Source organism: Notolepis coatsorum (genome assembly GCF_963971535.1).
Source record: "Notolepis coatsorum genome assembly, chromosome: 3".
In the NCBI taxonomy this organism is placed as follows: domain Eukaryota; kingdom Metazoa; phylum Chordata; class Actinopteri; order Aulopiformes; family Paralepididae; genus Notolepis; species Notolepis coatsorum.
This window is the reverse complement of record NC_140167.1, coordinates 163,195,750-163,214,865: the sequence shown is the minus strand read 5'-3', so window position 1 is coordinate 163,214,865 and position 19,116 is coordinate 163,195,750. Positions and strand designations below refer to the sequence as shown.

The 19,116-nt window shown below is 43.0% G+C and overlaps 1 protein-coding gene across 4 annotated transcripts in view; it reads left to right on the top strand.

The window, feature by feature from the left end:
* Positions 1 to 19,116, top strand: part of LOC311224417 (bromodomain adjacent to zinc finger domain protein 2B-like) — a 283,540-nt gene that overhangs the window by 49,615 nt on the left and 214,809 nt on the right. The window lies entirely within an intron of this gene.

Below are 19,116 nucleotides of genomic sequence, written 5' to 3'. Positions count from 1 at the left end.
TACCAGTGTTATTATGCACAGAAGCTCATTTCCTTGTTGTAATAATATATTCTACCACTGGGCGCTAGGTACGCCAGGTCTGAACTGTGCGTAGATGTAAGCACGAAGTCAAGTTCAAGTTCAAATTGATGAATCCCACTCTTTGCTTAGAAATGATCGTACGCACAGGGTAAGCACAGATCTGTGCGTAGAACACGTTGATGCATGAGGGCCCAGGTCTGGAGTCCCTCTGAATGTGAAAGAGCCACTCGGAGTCGGACACCAGCTCTCAACAGTTGCTTGGCTGCCTTTGTAAATTGTGTTGTTACTCCTAGACTGTGTCAGTGGGGATCTCACAGCACCAGGCCCTCTCCTCTCCTCTCCTCTTTGCTTCTCTCCTAGTCTCTGCTTCTCTCCTCTCCTCTTTGCTTCTCTCCTCTCCTCTTTGCTTCTCTCTTCTCCTCTTTGCTTCTCTCCTCTCTTCTCCTCCCCTCTTTGCTTCTCTCTTCTCTTTGCCCCTCTCCTTTTTTCTCTTTGCTTCTCTCTTATCGTCTTTTCTCTTTGCTTCTATCCTCTCCACCCCTATTTTCTCTTTTTCTCCTCTCTTCTCTCCTCCCCACTTTTCTCCTCTCCTCCCCTGTCCTCCCTCTCCTCTCCACTTTTCTCCGCTCCTGCCCTCCCCTCTCCTGCCCTCCCTCTTCTCTCCGCTCCTCTCCTCCCCTCTTCTCTTTTATCCTCTCCTCCTCTTTCCTCTCCCCCACTTCCAATCTTCTCTCCGTTAGGGTGACTTACAGTCTTCCCTCCGTGTGCTGCTGCAATTGCTAACACATTGTGTGTGAGAGTTATGTGTAGTGCCACGCAAGTATGTCTAACACATGTTTACAACACACCCACCCCGGGTTTCTTGCTGGAACGAAGCACACACGTCCCATTGTGGAGGAAACCGTAATGTAACACAACCCCAAGGAGGAGAGAGAGAGAGAGAGAGAGAGAGAGAGAGATATATTGATATTTCACAGCTATCTGGCTGCCTGCTAGGCTTCTCAGACAATGTGAACAATCTTCAGCCCCAAGTCTGAAGCAACACTGAGCAAAACAGCCACACCCCCCCCTTTCCCGTGACGATAGTGAAACATCTCCCAAAGCCAAACGACTTGAAACTCAGCTCCGGGATGACGTACAGACCGTCCAGTGCCTTGATCTAGAGCGGGGAAGAGACGCCCGTTAGAATCTTTTATGGCTCTGACCCCGACGGGAGACAGGTTATCCGAAGGGCTGTTGACAAACAGAGCCGCTTTTGAAACGGCGAAGGGAAAATTATCCTGGCCAGGGGTAGGAATCCTATCATCTCCCAAGCTGTGTGTAATAGGAGCCGCAGAGGATTTACTGTAGCCGTTATGAGTAGCCTTCAGTCTACCTTCAGTTTACCTTCAGTCAGTTCAGTCTACCTTCAGTCAGTTCAGTCTACCTTCAGTCAGTTCAGTCTACCTTCAGTCTACCTTCAGTTTACCTTCAGTCTACCTTCAGTCTACCTTCAGTCAGTTCAGTCTACCTTCAGTTTACCTTCAGTCAGTTCAGTCTACCTTCAGTCTACATTCAGTCAGTTCAGTCTACCTTCAGTCAGTTCAGTCTACCTTCAGTCAGTTCAGTCTACCTTCAGTCAGTTCAGTCTACCTTCAGTTTACCTTCAGTCAGTTCAGTCTACCTTCTGACATCTACCTTCAGTCAGTTCAGTCTACCTTCAGTCAGTTCAGTCTACCTTCAGTCAGTTCAGTCTACCTTCAGTCTACATTCAGTCAGTTCAGTCTACCTTCATCTACCTTCAGTCTACCTTCAGTCTACCTTCAGTCAGTTCAGTCTACCTTCATCTACCTTCAGTTTACCTTCAGTCTACCTTCAGTCAGTTCAGTCTACCTTCATCTACCTTCAGTTTACCTTCAGTCTACCTTCAGTCAGTTCAGTCTACCTTCAGTCTACCTTCAGTCAGTTCAGTCTACCTTCAGTCTACCTTCAGTTTACCTTCAGTCTACCTTCAGTCTACCTTCAGTCAGTTCAGTCTACCTTCAGTTTACCTTCAGTCTACCTTCAGTCAGTTCAGTTTACCTTCAGTCAGTTCAGTCTACCTTCAGTCTACCTTCAGTCAGTTCAGTCTACCTTCAGTCTACCTTCAGTCTACCTTCAGTCAGTTCAGTCTACCTTCAGTTTACCTTCAGTCTACCTTCAGTCAGTTCAGTCTACCTTCAGTCTACCTTCAGTCAGTTCAGTCTACCTTCAGTCAGTTCAGTCTACCTTCAGTTTACCTTCAGTCAGTTCAGTCTACCTTCAGTCAGTTCAGTCTACCTTCAGTTTACCTTCAGTCAGTTCAGTCTACCTTCAGTCAGTTCAGTCTACCTTCACTCTACCTTCAGTCTACCTTCAGTCAGTTCAGTCTACCTTCAGTCTACCTTCAGTCAGTTCAGTCTACCTTCATCTACCTTCAGTCAGTTCAGTCTACCTTCAGTCAGTTCAGTCTACCTTCATATACCTTCAGTCTACCTTCAGTCTACCTTCAGTCTACCTTCAGTCAGTTCAGTCTACCTTCAGTTTACCTTCAGTTTACCTTCAGTCTACCTTCAGTCAGTTCAGTCTACCTTCAGTCAGTTCAGTCTACCTTCAGTCTACCTTCAGTCAGTTCAGTCTACCTTCAGTCTACCTTCAGTCAGTTCAGTCTACCTTCAGTCAGTTCAGTCTACCTTCAGTTTACCTTCAGTCAGTGCAGTCTACCTTCAGTCTACCTTCAGTCTACCTTCAGTCAGTTCAGTCTACCTTCAGTCAGTTCAGTCTACCTTCAGTCAGTTCAGTCTACCTTCAGTTTACCTTCAGTCTGTTCAGTCTACCTTCAGTCTACCTTCAGTCAGTTCAGTCTACCTTCAGTCAGTTCAGTCTACCTTCAGTCAGTTCAGTCTACCTTCATCTACCTTCAGTCTACCTTCAGTCAGTTCAGTCTACCTTCATCTACCTTCAGTTTACCTTCATCTACCTTCAGTCTACCTTCATCTACCTTCAGTCTACATTCAGTCTACCTTCAGTCAGTTCAGTCTACCTTCAGTCTACCTTCAGTCAGTTCAGTCTACCTTCATCTACCTTCAGTCTACCTTCAGTCAGTTCAGTCTACCTTCAGTCTACCTTCAGTTTACCTTCAGTTTACCTTCAGTCTACCTTCAGTCAGTTCAGTCTACCTTCAGTCTACATTCAGTCAGTTCAGTCTACCTTCAGTTTACCTTCAGTCTACCTTCAGTCTACCTTCAGTCAGTTCAGTCTACCTTCAGTCTACATTCAGTCAGTTCAGTCTACCTTCAGTTTACCTTCAGTCTACCTTCAGTCTACCTTCAGTCTACCTTCAGTTTACCTTCAGTCAGTGCAGTCTACCTTCAGTCTACCTTCAGTCTACCTTCAGTCAGTTCAGTCTACCTTCAGTCAGTTCAGTCTACCTTCAGTCAGTTAAGTCTACCTTCAGTTTACCTTCAGTCAGTTCAGTCTACCTTCAGTCTACCTTCAGTCAGTTCAGTCTACCTTCAGTCAGTTCAGTCTACCTTCAGTCAGTTCAGTCTACCTTCAGTCTACCTTCAGTCAGTTCAGTCTACCTTCAGTCACTTCAGTCTACCTTCAGTTTACCTTCAGTCTACCTTCAGTCTACCTTCAGTCAGTTCAGTCTACCTTCATCTACCTTCAGTTTACCTTCATCTACCTTCAGTCTACCTTCAGTCTACATTCAGTCTACCTTCAGTCAGTTCAGTCTACCTTCAGTCTACCTTCAGTCAGTTCAGTCTACCTTCATCTACCTTCAGTCTACCTTCAGTCAGTTCAGTCTACCTTCAGTCTACCTTCAGTTTACCTTCAGTTTACCTTCAGTCTACCTTCAGTCAGTTCAGTCTACATTCAGTCAGTTCAGTCTACCTTCAGTTTACCTTCAGTCTACCTTCAGTCTACCTTCAGTCAGTTCAGTCTACCTTCAGTCTACATTCAGTCAGTTCAGTCTACCTTCAGTTTACCTTCAGTCTACCTTCAGTCTACCTTCAGTCTACCTTCAGTCAGTTCAGTCTACCTTCAGTCTACCTTCAGTCTACCTTCAGTCAGTTCAGTCTACCTTCATCTACCTTCAGTCTATCTTCAGTCTACCTTCAGTTTACCTTCAGTCAGTTCAGTCAGTTCAGTCTACCTTCAGTCAGTTCAGTCTACCTTCAGTCAGTTCAGTCTACCTTCAGTCAGTTCAGTCTATCTTCAGTCTACCTTCAGTCAGTTCAGTCTACCTTCAGTCAGTTCAGTCTACCTTCAGTCAGTTCAGTCTACCTTCAGTCTACCTTCAGTCTACCTTCAGTCTACCTCCAGTCAGTTCAGTCTACCTTCAGTCAGTTCAGTCTACCTTCAGTCTACCTTCAGTCAGTTCAGTCTACCTTCAGTCTACCTTCAGTCTACCTTCAGTTTACCTTCAGTCAGTTCAGTCTACCTTCAGTCTACATTCAGTCAGTTCAGTCTACCTTCAGTCAGTTCAGTCTACCTTCAGTCAGTTCAGTCTACCTTCAGTCTACCTTCAGTCAGTTCAGTCAGTTCAGTCTACCTTCAGTCAGTTCAGTCTACCTTCAGTCTACCTTCAGTTTACCTTCAGTCTACCTTCAGTCTACCTTCAGTCAGTTCAGTCTACCTTCAGTCTACATTCAGTCAGTTCAGTCTACCTTCAGTTTACCTTCAGTCTACCTTCAGTCTACCTTCAGTCTACCTTCAGTCAGTTCAGTCTACCTTCAGTCTACCTTCAGTCTACCTTCAGTCAGTTCAGTCTACCTTCATCTACCTTCAGTCTACCTTCAGTCTACCTTCAGTTTACCTTCAGTCAGTTCAGTCTACCTTCAGTCAGTTCAGTCTACCTTCAGTCAGTTCAGTCTACCTTCAGTCTACCTTCAGTCAGTTCAGTCTATCTTCAGTCTACCTTCAGTCAGTTCAGTCTACCTTCAGTCAGTTCAGTCTACCTTCAGTCAGTTCAGTCTACCTTCAGTCTACCTTCAGTCTACCTTCAGTCTACCTCCAGTCAGTTCAGTCTACCTTCAGTCAGTTCAGTCTACCTTCAGTCTACCTTCAGTCAGTTCAGTCTACCTTCAGTCTACCTTCAGTCTACCTTCAGTTTACCTTCAGTCAGTTCAGTCTACCTTCAGTCTACATTCAGTCAGTTCAGTCTACCTTCAGTCAGTTCAGTCTACCTTCAGTCAGTTCAGTCTACCTTCAGTCAGTTCAGTCTACCTTCAGTCAGTTCAGTCTACCTTCAGTCAGTTCAGTCAGTTCAGTCTACCTTCAGTCAGTTCAGTCTACCTTCAGTCTACCTTCAGTCCACCTTCAGTCAGTTCAGTCTACCTTCAGTCAGTTCAGTCTACCTTCAGTCTACCTTCAGTCAACCTTCAGTTTACCTTCAGTCTACCTTCAGTCTACCTTCAGTCTACCTTCAGTTTACCTTCAAGATTCAAGATTCAATCGTTTTATTTCAAACCACAGTGTTAGTTTGGCTACATTTACCATTGTCCGGCAAAACAACATTTGAAAATAAATGAAATGGGAAAAGAGGAACCCCCCCCCCCCCCCAAAGTTTAAAAATAAAACAGCCAAAAACTATACACTGTTTGAAAAGGAGATGGAAGAAGCAAAGCTTATATGTTTCCATCCCCCATCAATAACTATATACTTCAGCAAGTATGACACGATTACCAATACATATAATACCATACAATTTGCAAATACTTCAACTACACACAACACAATCACACATGCACACACACACACACACACACACACACACACACACTAGACTATACTCTCATGTCACCCTTCAAATCATTCTCATATAATACGTTGGTCTTCCTCCCTGGTGTATTTTGTGAACACCATCATTTTGAATTTCCTCTTTAATATATTTATGGATTGACTGGATTTGATCTCCCCCTCCAGATTATTCCACAAGGTAACTCCACACAGAGAAATACACATAGCCTTCCTGGTTAGTCTTGAAGATTGCTGTTCCAGTTTGAGTTTCCCTCTAAGGTTATATCTTTGGAGTCCAGCTCTCTCACAGAACAATTTCTGTATCTTGTCAGGAAGGCTGTGGTGAATGACTCTGTACATGAACTGGGCAGTTTTGTAATCCACCAGGTCCTTTAATTTCAGAACTGAAAGTTTTAAAAACAAAGAATTTGTATGTGCTTTGTAGCTCTCATTTGTTACAATCCTAATTGCTCTTTTTTGGAGCATAACCAAAGGAAGTAGGTTGGTTTCATAGGTATTTCCCCACACCTCAACACAATAATTCAAATATGGAAGGACCAAAGCATTATATAAGATAACAGAAGATTGTTGGTTCAGCCAATACCTTGACCTCCACATAATACCCACACTCTTTGAAATCTTCAGTTTACCTTCAGTCTACCTTCAGTCAGTTCAGTCTACCTTCAGTTTACCTTCAGTTCAGACTACCTTCAGTCTACCGTCAGTCAGTTCAGTCTACCTTCAGTCAGTTCACTCTACCTTCAGTTTAGCTTCAGTTTACCTTCAGTTTACCTTCCGTTTAGCTTCAGTTTACCTTCCGTTTAGCTTCAGTTTACCCACTAGACCGCTGGAAGGGGTGACGAAGAGGAGAGGAGTAACGGTCGTAACAGAGAGATGAGGAGAAAAGGGCGTCACACAAACGGAAGAGAGGAGGAGAAGGAGGAGATGGAGGGAAAGAGCAGCAGAGAAGGGGATGAACAGAAGGCGCGAGAGCTCCATTGACGCCTTACTGACGCCATCCTCTCTGCGTGTCTCCTCCCTGCAGTTAACACTGTGGCCTCAAAGGGTCTACTACAGGTTATATGTTCTGTGACCGGGCCTGAACGGACAACAGACTGCGGTGGCTGTAATATGATGTGGTAGTAAATACTAGAGCCTCATCTTCCTGCTGCTCCAGGCAGGGGTGCGGATGAGGGGTGGGGGGGGGGGGTGTGACAAAGGGCCTCTGTCAAAGATAAATCATAACCTTAATGGTTGTGGTGTAGTTATTATCTGATGTTATTAGTTGTAATTTGACAGAATTACAAATTAGTACAGTGATTTAGCATAACGATCTGTGTCTGCCTTCATGGCGTTTGTACGACCTGCACCACTAGAATGGTAACATGATGACGGTCTTCTTCAGTGCTTGAGTCCCGCTCTGGGATCACTGGTTTAGGCCGAGCAGCCTTCAGTGTGACGGAGGGAGACGACTCGCTCTTGGTTATATTTCCACCCAAATATACAGAGTTATCTATTGTTCTATAACGGGGCGACAGTGGCTCAGGGGGTAGAGCGGTTGTCTGGTAATCGTAAAAAGTTCCCGGTTCGATTCCCGCTCCTCCCGGCAGCGAGTTGAAGTGTCCTTGAGCAAGACACTTAACCCCCGAATTGCTCCTGATGAGCAGGTTGGCACCTTGCATGGTCGCCTCCCTCCGCCGGCGGTGTGTGAATGAATGTGAGGCATACTGTAAGTTGTAAAGCACCTTAGATAAAAGCCGATATATATGCAGTCAATTTATAATAAACAAGCTGAATACTTTCCCTCCCTCATATAACCATTGCAACTTTTCCATTTGCATCGTTTTTGCTGTCACAATGTTTACTTCCCATCTGTGTTACGTTTCACTTTCGATTTGGCGAATGAGCTGTAATGAGTCCGACCTCCTGATTGACGGGCAGTTCGATTTTGAGTGAGATTGTATAGACCAATCAATTTGAAGCACAGGGGCGTGCCTACACACCTCTAAATGACATTTCTGTCAATGATTAGGGAGTATCTTGCTACATAGCTGCACAGTCATCCAGTTACACGAGGCAACAAGCCAAAAAGAGTCATTTTCCACTTCATGGTGACTTTAACAACATGGCTGAGGCTGTGCCTCAAATAGATCCGCTATCAGCTCTATCTTTAATCTTTCAAAATGTTCAGTTGCTATCGCTATCAGCTCTATCTTAAATGTTTCAAAATGTTCAGTTGGGCCTAACAAAATTAATAGTTGGTTTCAGGTTGGTTGTCAGTTTGGCCATGGGTAGGTAGGGAATTTATTGTATTTTATTTTTTTATTTTATTCTTTCCCACGGCGACTATGGATAGGGAATTTCTTTATTTAATTAAAATGTTCACAACAACATGGATGCATGTACTCTGCCAGCATGTTTAATATCCATAATACTAAATGTTTGACTAAGATTTCTATGAAACTTTATTCTAAAAAAAAAAAAAAATAAAAAAAAAATTAATAATTAAAAAAAAATACTCATAAAATATATTGGGTCGCACCTAAATCGGCAGGGTCGGTCGGCAACCTGAAACCAACTATTAATTTTGTTAGGCCTTGCTATTGCATGCACTCATCTGTGTTTCACTACACACATGAGTGCATGCATGCTTACCAACTGTCCGTCTGCAACACTACTATCACCGACATCTAAGAAGGGAGATCCCCCCCTTGAATGGCCCTTCTAAGGTTTCTCTCCTCCACACTGCCTGTGGAGCATTTTTCCTATTCCTAGGTTTTAGTGAGTTTTTCCTTACCTTCGCGTGGGGCATGTCTGGGAGTGTTGCATTCATTAATTTATTTTGCATTTATTTTAAATTTGTTGGACCTTATGGTGTTCTTGTTTTGTTCTTGACTTATTGTGATGTTTCTTCTTGACTTGTTTAAAGAAGACGTGTACGGCCCATGGGGACATTAACGTGTGTTGTCGGGCCTTACAAATAAATTTGATTTGATTTGATCTCAGAGCAACAAGCCTGTTTTAACCCTTTCACTACCACCACCACTATTATATTACCAGATTACATTCAGATTACATTCACCAGATTACATTCAGATTACATTCACCAGATTACATTCAGATTACATTCACCAGATTACATTCACCAGATTGCATTCACCAGATTATAACAAAATTAAGATATAAAAATAAATACTAGTAGTAGTAGTCGTTTTATTCAGTCATCACAAACAATACAATAAGCACAATCATTCTAAACTGTCAACGCTCTTTGATTCTGCCAGTGACTGAAAATGTACAGGCTGAAGCATAATGCTTATACATGCCTGTCCTATATTCTTATCAAATTAAGACTCCAAAACAGAAACAAAAAAATAACAATTATTCACATCTGTAACCTTAGAAAATAGCTATACAAACCTTTTTTTCTTTTTTACCAGAAGTGAATGACTTATTGTTAAATGTATATCAGCATTGTTCCACAAGTTAACCCCAACAATAGAAATTGGCTATCTCCTTTTAATCCCTTTCTTGGCTTTTATTTTTATTTTTCAATTTACAAACATCTCTAGGTCTATAGTAGAAGAAAACAAAACCGTAAAGGTAAGGTATAATACTCATGAAGAAGAAGAGAATAGGTACATTCGTGGGGACAAAGTAAACTTACAGGTTTTATGTGATCTTGTAGACGTACCATAAAACAGAGGAGATTAGAGGAGAATCATGTGGTGTATGTAACTAGTCTCTTTGTGAGTTAATATTCTGTCTCCGCCACACCAGGGCGTTTACAAATACCACCACAAATAAGACACCAATGAACATTATAATCCAATGACCATTACGCTCTCTGCTCGTACGCTCTGTCTCTCTAGAGTCTAGAACATCACAACAGAAACTATACTGCTGACAGGTCTACAGTGTGTTTGGCGATCAAGGCGGACCTTTCATGGTCTGGTTCTGAATTAATGGTGTGCTAATGACTGAAATGGCTGACAGACCTCGGGAGACGAAAAGCAAAGGGTCAAAGGTCAGGAGCGGCAGGCCGTTAGACTCCCCATGAACCACGTCTCCTCTGAGACGGGAAGGATCTATTTTCTCTAAATATCCATCCTTCATTATCGCTTGTCTTGCTATAAGTCTCAGTTTAGCTTAATGTCAAGTTAATGTCACTGTGTCCTTTATGATAGATATGATACCAGCCACTGTGTTCTTTATGATAGATATATTTAGCATTTTTAGATTATATATTAGATTCGATATTAGATTATATTTATTGTAGGGCAAACATAACTGAGAGGGCATACATACCCTCATCTTGCACCTTGTTGCCTATATGTGCATGTCCAGAGTTAATTATATTGTTATATTGTTTACACTGCCTTTTTTTTATTCTATTTTTACTTCTCCACTGTACTATAATTCTACGACCTGTACCATGTCTTCTACTACCTGTACCTCCCCTCCCCCCTTCATGCCTGAATTTCCCCAAGGGGATCAATAAAGGAATATCTTATCTTATCTTAGATATGATATGATACCCACCACTGTGTCCTTTATGATAGATATGATACCCACCAGGCCACCACTGTGTCCTTTATGATAGATATGATACCCACCAGGCCACCACTGTGTCCTTTATGATAGATATGATACCCACCAGGCCACCACTGTGTCCTTTATGATAGATATGATACCCACCAGGCCACCACTGTGTCCTTTATGATGGATATGATACACTGTGTCCTTTATGATATATGATACACTGTGTCCTTTATGATAAATACAAGATGCAACAAGATACTTTAATGCCACACAAAAATGGTTGGTGATGGTGGTATACATGGTACAAACCGTAGTAACACACACTGCACCAGAGTCCGTGCAGTGTTTATTATTAAGAGTCAGATAGTCCTAACCGTGTTTATTATTAAGAGTCGGCTAACAGTGTTTATTATTAAGAGTCAGACAGTCCTGCGGTATGAGAGCAGACGGGTAACACACGTGCGAAAGAGCTCCTGGTCAAATGAGTGAAAAAACGGATAAAAAAAGACCCGAAAAGTAATTAAAAAGGAAAATGCTCACGAGAAGTAAGGAAGAGACAACGATTGTGAAGGAAATAGAAATGGAGAACATACGAGAAGGAGAGAATCCGAAGAAACAGAATCCCTGGAGCGAAGCCGAGAAAAGCCAGGCGAAAGAAGGGGGAGGTACCGCCGAGGCAGACACGGGAATGCCAGGATGGGCTGTGAACATGCAGGCCGGGATACTGGAGAACATAACAGCGGCGATAAAACTGAACACGGACACGATAAGGAATGATATTGGGAAGCTACGGGAGGAATTGAGGAAGGAACAGGAGGACTTCAGAGGTGAAATGAATACAGAAATCAAAAGGGTGGAGGAGAAGATGGCGGGACAGGACAGAAACGTGACCGAGTTACAGACTAGGACGGCTCACGCGGAGGAATGGAACACGGAGATACACGAGGTATTAACATGTGTGATTCAGAAACAAGAACAGATGGAGACAAAGATGTCGGACATGGAGGGGAGGTCACGGAGAAATAACATCAGAATATGGGGACTGAAAGAAGGAGTCGAAGGGGAATCGGTGACCCTATATGTGGAAAAGCTTATCAAAGAACAAATGAAGGAAACGGGACTGGAAAAAATGGAGATACAGAGGGCCCACAGGGCGTTGGCTCCGAGACCACAACCGGACAGACCTCCGAGGGCGGTGATTATTAACTTTCTGAGATTCGAGGTTAAGGAATTGGTGCTCAGAACCGCGTGGACCAAGAAGATTGAAATCGAAGGGAAAAGACTATCATTTGATCACGACTACTCGACAGCGGTAGCGATAACACGCAGGTCCTACGCGGGACTGAAGAAAACCCTGAAAGAAAACGGAATGAGATTCCAGTCACCCATGACCTCGCTAAGGATTCACTGGGAGGAAGGAGCGGCGATGTACGCGACGGCACGAGAAGCGGAGCGAGAGATGAGACGGCGAGGGATGAGGATGGCGGAGGACGGAGAAGTAAGGAGGCGGGAGGAACAGACGCGGAGCCTGCACCAGATATTGGAAGGAGCCCGCAGGTGGATCAGAGTGGAAGACCGAAACCGGAGGGAGGAGAGAGGAGAAGGCGGAGGTGAAACGTGACGGAGCGAGGACGGAGACGGATGAGGAGGCCAGACGGAGAGGAGGCGGGAGGAGACGAACGGATGAGTACACGCACAAGAGATTGAAAAAACTATTCAAATAGAGACAAAGTATAGAAACTGAAATAACATATGCATAAGCACACATTCCCAGGTAGAGGCAGGATATAGAAATGAACGTAACGTATACATGGACACATAATACACAAACTGATGGAGGAAATAAATGGAAATATAACTAGGTTTGATAGGCGAGACACAGACCATACTGAAACAGATACATAGAAACACGCTGTGAGTAACACAGTTGGGAGGGATTAAGGGGATAAATGGACATCACATAGAAAATAGAGGAGAGGAAAAGAAAATAATAAGGGGTACACGGGAGTCACCGCACACGGATATGGGAGGAAGGAGGGACAATGAAACATATGAGTCACATTGAGAGGGACCAAGAAAAGAGGGTCTTTGATCAAAAGGAAGGACAGAGCGCTTTTGACCAGGAGCTCGAAAGCAAAAAAAAAAACAGTAAGAAAGCTGGACAAATATGACGAGCGATTGGGGGCAAGGGTTTCAAACCCCCAAGCCGTCAGGAGGGGGCCCCTCGCTAGGAGGGCAATTACCCCTCACCCACCAGCAGGGGACAGGGGGGGACACAGGGACCCCCCGAACGCCTTGGGAGCACTTTATGTAAAGTTTATATTTTTTATTTATGTTAATCATTATATGTATTCGGTGAAGAGAGCGGAGGCTCCAACCGGAGGGGGGAATGAGTGTGACATGGGGGGGACTGACAGACGAAAGAAGAAGAAAGATGACAAGGGTTAAAGGTATAAAAATGATGTCGTTAAACGTTAATGGAATGAATAATGCGATAAAAAGGGGCAAAGTGATGTTGAAATGTAAAAAAAGTGAGATGGAAGTGATTTTTCTGCAGGAGACACATTTGGTAGCACAGGGCCATGAGAAACTGAAGAGATTTGGATATGAAAATGCATACTATAGTTCCTTTGAACAAAACCCGAGGAGAGGAGTAATCACGTTAATCAAAAACACAGTCAAATTTGAATTGATCAAGGAAGTAAGAGACAAGGAGGGAAGGTTTGTTTTGGTGAAGGGGAAAATGGAGGGCCAAATGGTTACGTTAGTAAATGTTTATGCACCCCCAGAGAGTGAGAGGGATTTATTTGAGACCATTTTTGACATGATAGTGATGGAACTAGAAGGGATATTGATATGTACGGGAGATTTTAACGTAGTACTGAATCACGACCTAGACACCACAAGTACTAGAAAAGGACGGGCGCCCATCAGTAGATATATGAATATTCAGATGACGGAAATGGGAATTACAGACGTTTGGAGGGAGATGCACGCCATGGACAGGGAATACACACATTACTCACACCCACACGTGACATATGCGAGAATAGACTACTTTTTGATGACGACGGGGGACAGTTACAGGGCACGGGAGAGCAGTATAGGAGTGGCGGACATATCGGATCACAGTGCCATATATCTGACAGTAGATCTAGAAGGGAGACGGAGGAACACGATTTGGAGACTAAATGTAGGAATATTAAATAACAAAGGGGTGGTGAGTCAGATCAAGGAGGAGATAGCCAGATATAAGGAAGAAAATGACAACGGGGCGGTAGACCCGAACATTCTATGGGACACACTGAAGGTAGTGATAAGGGGGAAATTGATGGAAAAAACAGCAATGCTGAAGAAGGCCAGAACGGAGACATATCACAATCTGATAGGGAAGCTAAAGAAGCTAGAGGGGAGACACCAGATATCAAAAGAACAGGAAACGCTCGGAGAAATCAAAGAAGTAAAGGCCAGGATAAATAGGGAATTATTGACGGAAATAGAAAAGAAAGCGAGGTTCATGAAACAAACGTACTATGAAGGGGGACCAAAAGCGACCAGACTGTTGGCTAGGAGAATTAGAACGCAACAGAAGTTGAACACGATACACACAATAAGGGATACAAAGACTAATGAAATATTGAGGGACCCAGCTGAAATAGAGAGGACATTTAGAGAATACTATGAGAAATTATACACACAGCCAAAAGCAGCGGGAGAAGAGGAAATAGAAACATATCTGGAGAAGCTAGAGTTACCATCGATAGGGAAAGAACAGAATGAAGAGTTAAATAAAATAATTACGGAACAAGAACTGGAATATGCAATTAGTAGAGCTAAAAACAACAAGTCTCCGGGGAGCGACGGATTCCCATCGGAATTCTACAAGACATTTAGAACTGAATTAGCACCCATGTTAGGGGCGGCGTTCAGACACACGATGGAAGAGGGGAAAATGCCCCCCTCGTGGAAGGAAGCCATAATCACCACGATACCGAAGGAAGGGAAGGATAGGGAATTATGTAGTAGTTTCAGACCTGTGTCCATACTCAACGTAGATTACAAGATGTATACATCGATAATATCAAAAAGATTTGAGACGTTTATGCCAGACATTATAGATGAAGATCAAACTGGATTTATTAAAGGGAGACAGACACAGGACAACGTGAGAAAGACATTACACATAGTAGAGGAGATACAAAAACAAGGGGGTAGCGCGGTACTGATTCGCCTAGATGCAGAAAAAGCGTTCGACAGTGTGAGCTGGACATTTTTATATAAAACATTGATGAGGTTCGGACTGAACGGGAGGGCGATGAAGATGATCAAGGCGCTATATCAAGAGCCGACAGCGAGGGTTAAGGTGAATGGCAGCTTGACGGATAAAATCAGATTAGAGAGGGCTACCAGACAGGGATGTTGTCTCTCACCGACGCTCTTCGCCGTTTTCATAGAACCACTGGCACAACTGATCAGACAGACCGAGGACATCAAGGGAGTAAGGATAAAGGGAACGGAATATAAACTAGGCCTATTTGCAGACGACGTGATAGTATACATGAGGCAACCAGAAAAGAGCTTCCCGGCACTGATGGATCTACTGAAGGAATATGGCCACTACTCAGGATACAAACTAAACGTGACAAAGACACAGACCTTAGCATGGAACTATTCTCCAACGACGGAAATTAGAGAACAGTACGGGATAAGATGGGACATGGACAAGATTAAATACTTAGGGGTGAACATCACGAGAGGGGTGGAGAAACTGTTTGAGGCGAATTATACACAGATAAATCAGAACATCAAGAGAGACCTAGAGAGATGGACAGTAATGCCCTTGGACTTCAATTCAAGAATAGAGGTCATTAAAATGAACATACTATCAAGGTTACTGTACCTATTCCAGTCACTACCGATACAAATACCACAGAATCAATTCAGGGAGTGGGACAGACTGATATCGAGGTTCATATGGGCGGGGAGAAGACCACGGGTCAGATATAAAACACTACAACTACCAAAGGAAGAGGGAGGGATGGCAGTACCCAGCCTACAAGATTATTACTATGCAGCACAACTGAGAGCAGTGACGTGCTGGTGTAACGACAGATATGAGGCAAGATGGAAAGACATTGAAAAAGAAGGGGAGGGATACAAGGTACAAGCTCTGGTGGGGGATAGGGAACTATTTAAAGAAAAAGAGGGACTATTAGATCCAATCACCAAATGCACCTTGACCATATGGAACAGAGTAGTAAAAACACACAAATTGGAGAAGCAGTCAGGGGTCCTGAGATGGGTAGCACATGACAAGAGATTCAAACCAGGGAGGTTAGACCATGGATTCAGAAGGTGGGAGAGGGGGGGGGCAACAGCAATATGCAAAATGATAGAGAAGGGAGAAATGCAGACACTACAAAAATTAAAGGAGAAATTTGGACTAGAAAACAGGGACCACTTCAGATATCTACAGGTTAGAGACTACTACAACAAAGAAATAAGGGGGGCCAAAGACGAGGAACAGAATGGAATAATAAAGATGATAGTATGGGCATACGAAGGGGGGCAAGGAAGAGTAATATCAGCAATATACCGGGCTATAATGACCAGCAAGGGACACACGACAGATTACATAAGGGAGAAATGGGAGAGAGAGCTAGAGATAGAAATAACAGGGAAGGAATGGGGGAACATATGCGAGGTACAACATTCAACAACAGGATCGAGAATATGGAAAGAATTTGGATGGAAAAACATAATCAGATTCTTTATAACCCCAGAGCTGAAGGGAAAATATGCACCAACACAAAAAGCATGCTGGAGGATGTGTGGGAAGGAGGGGGCAAATCACACGCACATATTCTGGGGATGTCAGAAGCTGAAGGGGTATTGGGAGGAGATAGGGGAAGCAATGATCAGAATATTAGGATACGGGATACCACAAACAGGACTGGTGCTTTACTTAGGAGACCTGACACACGAGGGAATACAAGGGGGGGACAAATATTTAATAAAGATAATGTTGATAGCGGCCAGAAAAGCAATAACGAGACTGTGGTATAAGGAAGACCCACCAACAATAGCAAAATGGGTAGGAATAGTGGAAGAAATACAGGATATGGAAAGGATAACACACATGCTGAGGTTACAGGAAGAGAAATTTGGGGAAAGATGGGGAAAGTGGGAGGATTATAAAAGGAACGAGAACGACATCACAGAGGAAGAACCAAATGCAACACAAGAGAGCGAAGGGTAAAGGAGGAAAGATGTTCAAGCAGGGTCTATGAACCCATGTCACACACCTGTACTTTAGTTAATATTTTCTATTTTGTTTTTGGGATATTACAAGTGCTGAATGCTTTTATACCTTATTATTTATGTCTGTTTAACGGTGTGATATTAAATATTCAGGGATGATGTGGTTTGTGTATGGGTGAAACAAAAGGCAAAGTGAAAGTTAATAAACAAGAGAAAAAAAAAGAAAGGACGAAGGAGAAGGGAAGAAAGAAACTCAAGGAGGGTCTCTGGACCCAGATCACACATACAAACCTTAGTCAGCATTTATTGTCTTTGAGTAGGAATTACCTGTTTATGCCTGTTTAAGGGAGATACACAATCAGCCTTTGTATCAAATACCTAGAAAACAACAGTAGGGGAACCAGACAACTAACCATGTGATACCCATGTAAATATTTATGTGCACTGTTTTTTCTTTTTGTTTTTATTGTGATACTAGTCTCTTCATTTTTTATTATTTATTTTTTGTAAGTGCTGTCTGTCTAAATAACTGTTAATAAAAAATTTAAGTTTAAAAAAAAAAAAGAGTCAGACAGTCCTAACCGTGTTTATTATTAAGAGTCAGATGGTCCTAATAGTGTTTATTATTAAGAGTCAGATAGTCCTACTCCTAACAGTGTTTATTATTAAGAGTCAGATAGTCCTAACAGTGTTTATTATTAAGAGTCAGACAGTCCTCTTAACCGTGTTTTATTATTAAGAGTCAGATGGTCCTAACAGTGTTTATTATTAACACTATGGTCGCCAAAAACGCCTTACCACGTCATTCCTCGCCATGCTCATTCTGCCAAAGACGCCGTACCACGTCTTTGATATCAATATTTCAAAAATCTGTGATCGCAATCATATTTCTCCCCCGGAGACTTGAGATCTACTGTTGATCCCCTCTCAACTCTCCAACGGTTCAAGAGCGCCATCTGGTGGCCGATCGGCGGATCGCCCAGACAGGAAACAGGAAATGGAAGCTGGTGCTCATTCCAATTCGGTCCGATCACTCGCTAATAGTCCCAGGACTCAAGCTAGACGCAATGGATAGCAATCTGTTACCAATAACTCGATAAACAACATGATTTGGACGTATATACTATTATACAACCTGGAGATGGATCGCATATTTCGACATCCCATAATAGGAATATTTCTGCTCCACGCTCATCGCCCAACGGCCCGAGGAGACTGGGGTAAGATTCAGCGTTATTTTTTAACGTGTTCGATATAAACTGCTCTGATGATCATATCACCCACACTAGATGAATCATCTAACGTTGGCCACGGAATTATAAACAACCCCCCCCCCCATCCGGTCGACATCAGATGATGAGTAGTAACTTCTAGAAGCACGTCCATTTGACATTTTTTATCTCGCGCCGATTGCTAACAAACTGTATTTGATCATCAATATAATGCATTTGGGGCTATAAATCACGTTCTGGAGAAAGCTGCAGAAAACGATAAAAACATACTTTAGACCGTATTTTAGTATGAATATGTGAATGAAAAAGTATAACGTTGCTACACCCTGAACAATAGATACTTGATGTTGAATGGGCCATAGTAATGTCAATTTAGCAATACAATTAAAAAAGTTATATCCCTGCAAAGAAGGTAAACATCTCCATAGACAAATAGAGCTGGCGTGGGATGGTTTATTAAGAATATAAGCCTGGCGACCAAAGTGTTAACACTTTCAGTGCCCAGCAGGGGGCGCACATTTAGTGCTTGAATGCCCACCATCCACTTCAATGTTAACGTTAATATCGCCTAATCTATGTTTTAAATTATGGCTATGTGTCTAATCTGCCCGTCGCTTATCAATGACTCATTTCCAGTCAACATTGTCGAAGCGGATTCTTTTTTTATCGGTTTATTTCCGTTTGATAGCATTTTGAAAAGCCCTCGTTTTCAAGGGAAAAAAAAGATTCTCTGATAAACGCCCTGTGCTGTAATATTCTAAAACCTTGTCATTTTTCGGCCTATTCATGAATCGTTTTCAAATAAACGCTAGACCATCGATAGTATATGTGTACGCATGCACGCTGGTGCCGCGCGCTGAAAATCGATTCTCCTAGTTCCTGACCGCTCGCACAGTCAAACAGCCTGGGGGACACATAGGGGAAAAGCTTATATCTCCGTGAAAATAGGTCTGATCATCCCAAGACTGGTAAAATAGATTCCTTACCTGAGATCAGATGGTATCCAAATGGATTATTCCAATTCCTGATCGCCATTCCAAAAATCGATCCTTTTATTGATCCACCACTACATACTGTAAAACACATATTCCACGCTGTGCTGAGGGTCCAGCATGAATCTGATCGGCTCCGGTTACATGTGTGAGAAGTAAAATGTGGATTCCGGTGTTTTTTTTTCTCATCCATTTTCATGGAGTCCAATCCAAAAGGGTGCATTACCATCTGGGAGACGATGGGGGGCGCTTTTTTCACATCTGAGCGCCTGGTGGGGCAGGCTTACCAACGGTAGACTCGGTTGATGAAATATGAATTCAGATCG